Below are 12,413 nucleotides of genomic sequence, written 5' to 3'. Positions count from 1 at the left end.
AAACAAAAACACATTTGAACCATGTGCAAACAAAAATATAACCTAATAAATAGGCGTATTGGCGTATTGAATGTTAAAATGTGTTTTAAACAAAGTTAAGTGGTTATCATTACCCATTTTACTCTTAGTAATTTAATACATACTTTACAGAAAATTATGTTTCTACAATATTTAGTAGTAGCTAGCTTATGTTGACTGTCAGTTAATGTACATATGGCAGAAATGTACGGAAAAAATGTATTAAAGACGTAATCAAACAGACAATGAAAAGACATAAAGAAAATAAACAAAATGCATTAAGAGTGTCACAAAAACGAGCGTAACCTATACTTGTGCAACAATTAATCTGTTAATTATAGCCTATTGTATATTTTAATAGCCTAAATAAAAAAAGACATTCTAATCTTACTGGTTAACGATCGACTAATGAGCTGACTGAGTCATTCCACGAAACCGGTACGATTTGAGTCCCTCTGACCTTTTTAAGTGTATTTTATCTATTGGGTCACCAAAATCTATTTTTAAAAGCTTCTTGTATTAATTGAAATGTCTCCTTTAATAAGGTTTAAAAACATGACATACATTGTATCTTTATATTTGAAATTATCTTGTTTTTTTTCAGTTGACACCACCTATTTTGTCATGTCCCTCATGACCTTCTATGAAAGTGTACTTGGGATATGAATAATAAAATTAGAAAAAAGTCCATACATTTTGTCATTCTTATAAATATCTATCTGTGCTTTTTTGCTGGTAATATTTTTTTAGTAAGTAAATTTATGATTATTAATTAAAATCATATTATTTAGTTCCGTACCTCAGTAGCCCCTCAACCCTGTTACACACAAGTGAAAGACAACAGCGGCTGAAGCATAGAAAGTGGAGAGCAGCTTACAAAAGAAGCAAGGAGAGGAGAGAAGCACTGAGGAACTTAACCACTCCTCCACAAAGTCCAGATCATGCCCCAGAGCAGTATCCATGTCCAGGATCTTCAAGGTAGAGCAATGAGCAGTTAAGAGTGTAAGAAAATGACTAGGCTGAGTGTTAGAAAATTAAAAGTGTAGGTAATAAAAGTTCTATTAGTTGTTTAGGTTGTATGTGATAGTTTGCTGACTGAAAAACCATCCGATTGATGGCTGCTCACCGTTTTGGCAGCCATCAACCAGATTCATTTATTCAAGACCTTTTACCCGTCTACAGTGCATCCAGAAAGTATTCACAGTGCTTCACTTTTTCCACATTTTGTTATGTTACAGCCTTATTTCAAAATTGATTAAATTCATTATTTTCCTCAAAATTCTACAAACAATACTGACAACGTGAAAGAAGTTTGTTTGAAATCTTTGCAAATTTATTACAAATAAAAAACTGAAAAAATCACATGTACATAAGTATGCCATGACACTCAAAATTGAGCTCAGGTGCACCCTGTTTCCACTGATCATCCTTCAGATGTTTCTACAACTAGATTGGAGTCCACATGCGGTAAATTCAGTTGACTGGACAGGATTTGGAAAGGCACACATCTGTCTAATAAGGTCCCACAGGTAACAGTGCATGTCAGAGCACAAACCAAAACATGAAGTCCATGGAATTGTCTGTAGACCTCCGAAACAGGATTGTATCGAGGCACAGAGCTGAGGAATTGTACAGAAAACTTTCTGCAGCATTGAAGGTTTGCAGAAGCATGTAGTCTCCGTTACTCTTAGTGAAAGAAGTTTGAAACAACCAGGGCTGCGTTTCCCAAAAGCATCGTAAGCCTAAGTTGATTGTTTCAATGGGTCTACGATATGATGCTTTTGGGAAACGCAGCCCAGGACTCTTCCTAGAGCTGATGGCCTCCTGGCCAAACTGAGCAAGGGCTTTGGTTAGACTGGTGACCAAGAACCTGATGGTCACTCTAGTTGAGCTCTATGATCATATGTTGAGATAGGAGAAACCTACAGAAGGACCAAAATCACTGCAACACTCCACTGATCTGTGCTTTATGGCGGTGTGGCCAAACTCAATACTCTCCTCAATGAAGACGCATGAAAACTCACTTGAAATTTGCAAAAAAACATCTAAAGAACCCTCAGATTGTGAGAAACAAGATTCTCCATTGAAGGTTTGCAGAAGCATGTAGTCTCCGTTACTCTTAGTGAAAGAAGTTTGAAACAACCAGGGCTGCGTTTCCCAAAAGCATCGTAAGCCTAAGTTGATTGTTTCAATGGGTCTACGATATGATGCTTTTGGGAAACGCAGCCCAGGACTCTTCCTAGAGCTGATGGCCTCCTGGCCAAACTGAGCAAGGGCTTTGGTTAGACTGGTGACCAAGAACCTGATGGTCACTCTAGTTGAGCTCTATGATCATATGTTGAGATAGGAGAAACCTACAGAAGGACCAAAATCACTGCAACACTCCACTGATCTGGGCTTTATGGCGGTGTGGCCAAACTCAATACTCTCCTCAATGAAGACGCATGAAAACTCACTTGAAATTAGCAAAAAAACATCTAAAGAACCCTCAGATTGTGAGAAACAAGATTCTCTGGTCTGATGAACCTCAATTCCAAGCTTCATGTTTGGAGGAAAGCAGGCACTGCTCATCACCTGCAGAGTACCATCCCAAAAAGTAAAGTGTGCTGGTAGCAGCCTCATGCTGTGGAGCTGTTTTTCAGCAGCAGGGACTGTGGGACTCAATGCACCAAAATATAGAGATAGCCTTAATGAAAACCCAGTCCAGAGCATTCAGAACCTCAGATTGGGCAGAAGGTTCACCTTCCAACAGGACAACAACCCTAAGCACACAGCCTAGATGACAAAGGAGTGGCTACGGGACATCTCTGTGAATGTCCTTGAGTGGCCCAGCCAGAGCCCAGACTTGAACCCTGCTGAAGCATAGAAAGTGGAGAGCAGCTTACAAAAGAAGCAAGGAGAGGAGAGAAGCACTGAGGAACTTAACCACTCCTCCACAAAGTCCAGATCATGCCCCAGAGCAGTATCCATGTCCAGGATCTTCAAGGTAGAGCAATGAGCAGTTAAGAGTGTAAGAAAATGACTAGGCTGAGTGTTAGAAAATTAAAAGTGTAGGTAATAAAAGTTCTATTAGTTGTTTAGGTTGTATGTGATAGTTTGCTGACTGAAAAACCATCCGATTGATGGCTGCTCACCGTTTTGGCAGCCATCAACCAGATTCATTTATTCAAGACCTTTTACCCGTCTACAGTGCATCCAGAAAGTATTCACAGTGCTTCACTTTTTCCACATTTTGTTATGTTACAGCCTTATTTCAAAATTGATTAAATTCATTATTTTCCTCAAAATTCTACAAACAATACTGACAACGTGAAAGAAGTTTGTTTGAAATCTTTGCAAATTTATTACAAATAAAAAACTGAAAAAATCACATGTACATAAGTATGCCATGACACTCAAAATTGAGCTCAGGTGCACCCTGTTTCCACTGATCATCCTTCAGATGTTTCTACAACTAGATTGGAGTCCACATGCGGTAAATTCAGTTGACTGGACAGGATTTGGAAAGGCACACATCTGTCTAATAAGGTCCCACAGGTAACAGTGCATGTCAGAGCACAAACCAAAACATGAAGTCCATGGAATTGTCTGTAGACCTCCGAAACAGGATTGTATCGAGGCACAGAGCTGAGGAATTGTACAGAAAACTTTCTGCAGCATTGAAGGTTTGCAGAAGCATGTAGTCTCCGTTACTCTTAGTGAAAGAAGTTTGAAACAACCAGGGCTGCGTTTCCCAAAAGCATCGTAAGCCTAAGTTGATTGTTTCAATGGGTCTACGATATGATGCTTTTGGGAAACGCAGCCCAGGACTCTTCCTAGAGCTGATGGCCTCCTGGCCAAACTGAGCAAGGGCTTTGGTTAGACTGGTGACCAAGAACCTGATGGTCACTCTAGTTGAGCTCTATGATCATATGTTGAGATAGGAGAAACCTACAGAAATCACTGCATCACTGCAACACTCCACTGATCTGTGCTTTATGGCGGTGTGGCCAAACTCAATACTCTCCTCAATGAAGAAACTCACTTGGGCCAAACTCAATACTCTCCTCAATGAAGACGCATGAAAACTCACTTGAAATTAGCAAAAAAACATCTAAAGAACCCTCAGATTGTGAGAAACAAGATTCTCTGGTCTGATGAACCTCAATTCCAAGCTTCATGTTTGGAGGAAAGCAGGCACTGCTCATCACCTGCAGAGTACCATCCCAAAAAGTAAAGTGTGCTGGTAGCAGCCTCATGCTGTGGAGCTGTTTTTCAGCAGCAGGGACTGTGGGACTCAATGCACCAAAATATAGAGATAGCCTTAATGAAAACCCAGTCCAGAGCATTCAGAACCTCAGATTGGGCAGAAGGTTCACCTTCCAACAGGACAACAACCCTAAGCACACAGCCTAGATGACAAAGGAGTGGCTACGGGACATCTCTGTGAATGTCCTTGAGTGGCCCAGCCAGAGCCCAGACTTGAACCCTATCTAACATCTCTGGAGAGATCTGAAAATGGCTGTGCACCGATGCTCCCCATCCAACCTGATGGAGCTTGAGAGGTCCTGAAAAGAAGAATGGGAGAAACTGCCCAAAAATAGGTGTGCCAAGCTTGTAGCATCATACTCAAAAAGACTTGAGACTGTAATTGGTGCCAAAGGTGCTCCAACAAAGTGTTTTCACATGTGATTTAATTTTTTCTTCTTTTTCTTTATATATATATATATTTCCAAAGATTTCAAACAAACTTCTTTTAGATTATCATTATAGGGAATTGTTTGTAGAATTTGAGAAAACATTTTTTTAAATCAATTTTGGAATAAGGCTGTAACATAACAAAATGTGGAAAAAGTAAAGTGCTGTGAATACTTTCCGGATGCTCTGTATTCAGTCAGTTTATTGCTCCCCATACAACCCCATCCAACCTGATGGAGCTTGAGAGGTCCTGAAAAGAAGAATGGGAGAAACTGCCCAAAAATAGGTGTGCCAAGCTTGTAGCATCATACTCAAAAAGACTTGAGACTGTAATTGGTGCCAAAGGTGCTCCAACAAAGTGTTTTCACATGTGATTTAATTTTTTCTTCTTTTTCTTTATATATATATATATTTCCAAAGATTTCAAACAAACTTCTTTTAGATTATCATTATAGGGAATTGTTTGTAGAATTTGAGAAAACATTTTTTTAAATCAATTTTGGAATAAGGCTGTAACATAACAAAATGTGGAAAAAGTAAAGTGCTGTGAATACTTTCCGGATGCTCTGTATTCAGTCAGTTTATAATGCTCTAATGTATACTAAGTTATTGTTGTTTTTCCTGCAGTCAGGTTAATAAAACTGTTAAATTGCAATTTCTGTCTGTTGTCTTTCTTGGTTACATAATGAAATACAGTGTTTATAGAAAATCTAAGTGAATTTGAGTAAAAAGAACTATTTATATGTTAAGATGTATTTGTCTCTTCAACCCCGTTACCCTTGTCTCAACCCCGTCACACCTAAATTTTTATAAATTTTTTATTTTAAGTTTATGAAAAAGCAATTTAGTGTTTGTTGAGCTCAGTCTGAAATGTTCAGAGCAATTATAAGAATACTGATTTTAGTTCAAATTCTGAAGTTAACCACTTCTTTGATCAGAAAATAATGAGGTTGCTGTAACAAAAAGTGCCCATTTCAGGCTTTAGTATAGCAAAAGTGTGAGATTTTTTGTAACTTTTATATTTGCAAATACTGAATTAGTGTGAGGGACATCTGATTAACAGGAAAATGTTGATTTCATTACAAATACATTTTATAATCATATTCAGAGAGCTCCCATAGTGTCCGTAACGGGGTTGAAGACTAATAGTGCCCATAAATTAAAATAATGACCAATAATAATAAGGATTTGATGCCTGAGGTGGGAAAATATGTTTTTCTGGAAGTTAAATATGGCATTAATGTTGTGAGGTGTTCAGAAAAGTAATACATTTTGGTAAAAAATCTAAAAATGTGTAAGTCCAAATCGTACCGGTTTCGTGGAATTTTCTGTCGTACGTTCGTTTCGTAAATGAGGCCCACTGTGTGTGTGTGTGTGTGTGTGTGTATTGTTGTAGATGGGTCAAAGATGAAATTATATTATTTTTTCTGGGCAAGAATGACTATCTTACATTTTTACCATGATTTACTGACGACATTCACTAAAATGTCATTCAGTTCACATACCAAAAAATATAAAAAAATTAAAAATATTGTCAGGCATATTTTGAACAGGAATCATTAGATGTCATTAAAAGACTCGATTTAAGGATCACAGTGCAGCCCCAAAACACCAATTACTTGTAATAAAAAATGTGTACAAATATTTGCCACTATTCTTCAAACCAATATCCATTTGTCAGCATGTTTTTAATCATTTAAAATATAATAAAACTTAGTATGATCACGTTTTCTTTTACATTCTACTGATCTACTGTAGCACAGCTCTAACAAGCTTTTATTTAAAATTCTATGTAAGCCATTTGATCTCTTATTAAATTCGTATCTATCTCTTATTAAATCTATGTCTATAAAGAGGTTTTGAAATCAGGCCTTAAATAAGTTTCAGGTTTCACTAGCCTGCAACCATCAGCACCAGCATATTGACTTATCGTACTTTAGATCATGTCTGTGCTGAGCAAAGCGTTCTGTAAGGATTGTATTTTGCATGTGTAGCCAGATCATCTTGAGAGAATTTGCATTATTTAAATAATGACTGAATCATTCAGCCTGGTTAGACTGGTTAGATGTTTTTTTTATCTGATTTATCTGTTTATCTGCTGTCTCTGTGTGTTTTCAGTATTGATTTTTTACAGGTATTTTACCTACATTGCATTGTGTTTTAGGGTTAACGGAAATGTCCGTAAAATTATCAATACATTTTTTCTCCCCCCCCCCCCCCCTTTCCGAAAGAACATCATACTGTGAATATATAATCATACCTACAAGTTAATACTGTTATGCCTTAGGCTGTTCACTTTGTTTACCAATGAAGTGCTGTTTTCAGAGTTTACTTATAATTTGAATAATGCAAGCAGATGATCTTTACTTTAGGGCTGTCAGTTGATTAAAACAATTAATCAAGCTTTAATCATATAATCATACATTTGTCATGGCAGAAAGCAAGCACATCCTGGTAGAGCATTGTTAATGGGCTCATTTATGTGTACAAATGCAAACAAATCCAAAACACAATCCAGAAAAACAGGAACCTTATAAACAGGAGCTACTCAAATGGCCCAAGACAAACAGGTCACAACAATTCAACTGAGGCCCTATTTGAACCAACAGCAAATGGCCTTTGTATATCTCTAGTCGTACATTTTACGTAAGCACCACCAGCACTTCATTGATGTTATCTGCAGATCTGATAAGTCAGTCAGAGAAAAAGAGGAACACACACACACACACACACACAACCCAGTCAGAGCAACATATGCTTTACTGAAACAATTGTCTTTCCACGTTTAGGAACGTGTTTGTTTGCAAGTGCACTGTGACAGCTAAATGTATTTACATTGGCATTTCTGTAAACATTCTTTGGGACTGTGATAATTGTGTGCTTGAGAAACAGACATCATAGATTAAAACTAGAATTCATGCCTGTATAGTAAACAATCAGTGTTTAACACAACACAAGTTCTATGTGTTTATGCCAGTACTTCTTCCCACATACAGTATATAGTATTTTCCCACAAATACTTATTTTCAGTCTGAAACCAGATTGTCCAGTTAAGTCACAACGGCCTGGGTCTGGTTGCATAAACTGCTTAGACTAGTCTTAAAAAGTTAGTCATCTAATTTGTTTTCTTCAAAACTGGTCATAACTTTTTTAAGTAAGTTACAAAAGGTAGATTGGCCCAGTTTGAATAAAAAAAGTAAGACTGATTGCCTCTTGGCTAACTGCTAGTTGGTCAAGTCCTAGACAGGGCTTAAACTAAGCCAGGATTAGGACATAGTTAAATTAGGACATTTAAGTAATTTTTATAAACATGCCTTAGAAAAAAACATTACTGGTGGTGTGCATTTTGAGACACAACAAGGGCACTGACATATTTTAAGATCAATCAGTGCAAGTTTCTTTCAGTTGAAACAGGGCCGATTTACATTTTAGTCTGGGGCGAGGCTTAAGCCTTGTATGTGAAACTGTGGGAACATCTTTTAGTTTACCTTTGACTCATACCAAGGAACCTGTCTGTTTGGCAACCTGTTTCTTTGTAATTAAGAGCAATACATTCGCAATACATCTGCTCAGTAGTTTATAATCAGCTACCTTAATGTTTGAGCAAATATCCTGATACTGAGCAAAGAGAATCACGCCTACATTTGAACTACACTCTTAAGAAAAATGGTTCTAAACAGTACCAGAAAAGGGTTCTTCAGCTTGTAACAATAGCAGAACCCTTTTTGGTGCTAAATAGAACATTTTTTAGAGGCTTCCATAAAGAACCATGCTTTGAAAGTGCTATACAGAACCATAATGGTGTTATAAATAACCTTTTTGATGATAGTTTAGTTTCATTAATATTAGTATATTTATATAATTAATATTAGTATTATTAATTTTATTTGTACATATTATTTATTACTATTGTTTTTTACCCCTCTATCTGACTGTCTTATAATATCTTATAGTTTAGGGTTTTCATAAAAAAAACAACAACAACAGCATGTTGTGTCAATTAGGTACTTTTATTTTATTTAATGACATGTGAAATTGATCGTTATTAGCAGAATACATTCATTGACAATTGACACTGAACATTAATATATACTTAAAGAAGTAAAACAAAAATAGAAGTAGAAAATAGTATAATGAAGACCAAGTTCCAGTGAAATACTGTATTTTCACAATCCTCCATGATGCCTGTAAGTCCATCATTATGAGTATTTTGGTGTGATTGAGTGGCAGTTTCTCTCTGCAGATGGCGAGGTTGTAGGTTGTGACATCATCTGAAATACACAATTGATTTTAGAGTTACAATGTGCCTTCTTCCATTTGTTTATGTAAAAACAATTATGTTTATGAAGGACAAAAGTAGTATGTGAGCACTTCATAATGTTATGTTTATGCATAAACCCAAGTAATAATAATAATTTAAAAAATCTAACAATGTAGACCATAAATTCAATATCTTTGTTACTTAGTGGAGATGGGGAAAGAAGTATCCTTAACTGCACATTGCTGGTCGCAATTACATGTTCTCTTAAACTAAAAAGAGAAAAAGACACGATTGGTAGGAAACCAGTTACAGTTTGAAAGTTAATAATCTGTTATGTCTTGCATGAACATTTAGTTAATGGTTGTGGAAAAATCTGATGTGTAACATTATATTAGATGCATTACAGTAGGTCACAATATTGATCTGTCTCGATGTTTATCAAACATGAAAATAAAAGACGGAATAATTCGCTACTCTTGATTAAACTACAGTTTATTTGCATAATGTTCTCTTAAACTAAAAAGAGAAAAAGACACGATTGGTAGGAAACCAGTTACAGTTTGAAAGTTAATAATCTGTTATGTCTTGCATGAACATTTAGTTAATGGTTGTGGAAAAATCTGATGTGTAACATTATATTAGATGCATTACAGTAGGTCACAATATTGATCTGTCTCGATGTTTATCAAACATTAAAATAAAAGACGGAATAATTCGCTACTCTTGATTAAACTACAGTTTATTTGCATCTTTTTATCTTATTTTTAATAACATGCATAACATAAAAAACAGCTACATTGTGATTAATAATATAGTAATTATTATTAAGAAAAGAATTGGAGGAAAATATGCAAGGTTGCTCTGTGCTTTTGCTTTGGAACCTTCAGAAAACTTTAACTAAATTTTTCTCAAAATTGACTCTGCTCCCTCTATCGCCTTCAAACGGTTGTAGCTCAGTTTTTTGTATGATTCCAACAAGTTATATACTATTTTGAAGATATTTTAATGTAGAATGTGAAAATTAAGAGAACTCATTTTTGAAAATGTGCTTATTCCGACTCATTTTGCCAGCACGGGTCACAATTAAAGAATAAAAACATTTACCTGTTGAGAGTGTGTTAACAGTCAGTCTGAGCTCCAGAAAATCAATAATGAGGAGCTTTGACCGTTACAGATTTGAAAAACAAAAGAGCAGGAATAAAGAACCCCAAACTCTAACACAAAGAACCATTTAAGCATAAAAGGGTTCTTCAGGATGATATGGATCTGTTTCAACCTCACTCTGACCGTCACTAATGGTCTAAATAGAATGATAACCTTCGGTCTGCCTTCTCTCGAGACCTTATGTAAAAAAAGTCATGCCCATGACCCCGGAGGCGGAACTCCCGCATGTATAAAAGCGGGTTTTACTTCCGGCTCGTTCTTTTTACCTTTCTCGCCTTGAGAGACCTGGTACTGGTAAGAACTATCTCATTTATATTTCACCATTCAATTCTTCACCAGTTGGTGCAGGTGCCTTGAGTCACTGTGAATTGTGGTGTTTTTTTTCTGCTGAATTGCAGTTGGTAGAATTTACTATCACTGCATTATTGTTCATTAGGCTAGTTATATATACTAGCAGTTCAATTGGGATTATTCTTGTTTGTTTTTCAGAGTATTCATCAGTGGATATTGAATATACTTCATTAAATAAAATATATATATATTTTTTCTCATATCCTATATCACTGTTCGCAGTTTTTGGGATTGATAAAGGCCTGCTAAGTACGTTCGCGTACTGGTGCGGGTCTTTAGATTCGTGTCAGCTTGATATATTTCACTGCTGTTCACAGCCAGTGTGTTGTGTGTGGCTTACCTACTGCGCCAGGAGTATTATGGCTTCTCAGTGCTGCAGGTTTTGTCGCTCAGCAATGGACCCACGTAATGGGCATAGGGAATGTCCTTCATGCTTGGGGGTTGCTCATTTGAAAGAGGATGTGGATAATCCCTGCACTGCAGCTTGTGATCTACCTAGAGATGAACAAATTTGTCGCGCTAATAGGGCATGCAGCTCTGCTCCTGAGCATGGTAGGGTGAGGGAACGTTCATCGGACAGGCATGGTCATAAGCACCCACGCAAACACTCATGTGACTATCATGACGCCACACACAAATCAAGCTAGGTGAGCTAATGAATTTGCCAGTGATGCCTGGTAAGGTCTTTCATTCAGACTCTCAAGAAGTGCTGGATAGGGCAGAGCGCTCTATCACAATGAGGGAAACTGTTCAGCGAGCCTGTCATAAACCTCCCACAGCCTCCAGGCAGAAGTATAAAGAATCCCAGGGGATGCAACAAACTGCTTGGTCTAGGCACATGGGTAGTAATCCAGCTGTTGTTCAAGGGCAGAGCTTTCGTGCCCAAGGGCGGAATCCTCCCACATATTCCCAGAGGAAATCTCAGCCCCGGGGGGGGAAACAACAGGGAAGTTCACGGAGGCATGCAGGCAGAGACGGACCTGCATAGGGATCAGGGGCCAGCCATCGACTGTTCCTCCCAACTTTTGCGGCCCAGTTGGGAAAAATAGTCTCAGACCCCTGGGTTTTATCCACCATAGCTCACGGGTACAGACTGCAATTTCGACGGCGCCCTCCACCCTTTTCAAAAGCCGAATGACTGTTGTCAGGGACCCACTACTGAACTCCATACTGGTAGAAGAGATAGAAAATTTCTTACAAAAAGGAGCAATTTCAAAGGTGCCCTTCAACGCACAGCAGAATGGATTTTATTTAACTTATTTCATAGTGCCAAAAAAAGACGGCGGTCATCATCCCGTTCTAGACCTCAGGGAACTCAACCGATACTTGAAAGTTCTTCCATTCAAAATGATCCATACAAGGATTGTAATGCAGTCCATAAGTGCAGGAGAATGGTTCACATCTCTGGATCTAAAAGATGTCTGTTTTCATGTTCCAATTTGCCCAGAGCACAGGCCCTTCCTCCACTTTGCTTTTCAAGGCCAAGCCTTTCAGTTAGATGATACACAACAGTCGGGAGAAGGGAGCCAATGTGAAGGAACTCATACAGACTCTGCAGAAGTTGATGATGAATCATCAATGAAAGATCACCAAGAATCTTCACTCGGGTGGTTGCAGCCGCCCTAGCTCCCCTTCAGTTATGCGGGATCAAGATCCTGCCATATCTGGACGATTGGTTAATTTGTGCTCATTCTCGAGAGCAGGTGATTCGGAACACAGAAGAAGTTCTAGCCCATATTCAGTTCCTGGGGTTCACTGTGAATTGGAGGAAGAGCAGTCTCCAGCCTAAACAGCATGTGGTGGATTTCCTGGGTCTACAGCTCAATTCCTTGACAGTGGAGGTATGTCTTACTCCTCGGAGAATAGACAGCCTGGAGAAAGCAATAAATCACTTCCAAACAGGGAAGATTGTGACAGCCCACAGGGTCCAGAAGCTATTAGG

This window comes from Sinocyclocheilus grahami, unplaced genomic scaffold (genome assembly GCF_001515645.1).
Source record: "Sinocyclocheilus grahami isolate Dianchi unplaced genomic scaffold, SAMN03320097.WGS_v1.1 scaffold217.1, whole genome shotgun sequence".
Classification (NCBI taxonomy): Eukaryota; Metazoa; Chordata; class Actinopteri; order Cypriniformes; family Cyprinidae; genus Sinocyclocheilus; species Sinocyclocheilus grahami.
Note: the sequence above shows the minus strand (reverse complement) of the source record.